Here is a 1,008-nt window from a genome sequence, read left to right as displayed (position 1 = left end):
CCTCATGCATCGTTGTGTGTTACATGGGGGAATCTCCCCTTTTACGATGGTACATACTCGTACATTATAAGACTGGAAAACGATCATTATGTTTATCATAATGCTGCGACGATCACTATTCCAAGCCCGACCAAGAAAGGGGCCCAAGAAGTGTGCGAACCGACTGGTGGGTCCATACTCTCACGTGTGCCATGTGTAGAGTAATTCATCTAATTACTTGCTTAGGATAGTCGCCTAAGAGAATACAAATTGAAAGGATAGGTCTCATTCAATATTGTATGTGTTTGTATCTAACTCAACAGTGGGGTCACTTAATCAGTATTTCTTAAAATACTCAAATCACATGCCACTTCTATTTCAGGTAACGACAAAGCACCTCTGTACAGCTGATGACGACATCGCAAGTCAAGATCATGACACATGCATAGAATAGGCGTAACTATGTTGTAACTTTGAATTGAGTAGAAATCAAGCCAAGGTGAGTTGCTTTGCATCATTTGATATTGAGAGAAATCGGATCATTTTAGTCTTAAAAAGTTTTTGTTAATTTTGAGGATGCCTCTATTGACCAAGACATAATGACGTCACCAAACAAATCAGACTAAACATATTTCTATTTTCAACGAGTCAACCATGCTTTTTAAAACATTAACTTGATATATTATAAAAATAATAATAAATGTTATAATTAAAGTTGTTTAATTTTGGTTAAAATTACCGGTTCAATTCTTAAACTTTCATTCGGTATCTAGTAGGTCTTTAAATTTTAAAAATGATTTAATAAGTTCTTGAAATTTTTTTTAAATTGTATAATGTATCAAAACTTTAAATTTTGTGTTTAATAGAACGTGTTTAATAGAACCTTGAAAATCTTAAATCTTGCTAATACCGGTGTTCTGTATCTTTGACTTGAATATTGAAGCGTGTGTGGCAATCATCGTACCAATGTTTTTTTGTTTTGATTTTTTTTTTTTTTTTTTTTTTTTTTTTTTTTTTTTTTTTTTTTTT

This window comes from Cucurbita moschata, unplaced genomic scaffold, assembly GCF_002738365.1.
Source record: "Cucurbita moschata cultivar Rifu unplaced genomic scaffold, Cmos_1.0 Cmo_Scf00029, whole genome shotgun sequence".
Classification (NCBI taxonomy): Eukaryota; Viridiplantae; Streptophyta; class Magnoliopsida; order Cucurbitales; family Cucurbitaceae; genus Cucurbita; species Cucurbita moschata.
This window is presented reverse-complemented; position numbering follows the sequence as displayed.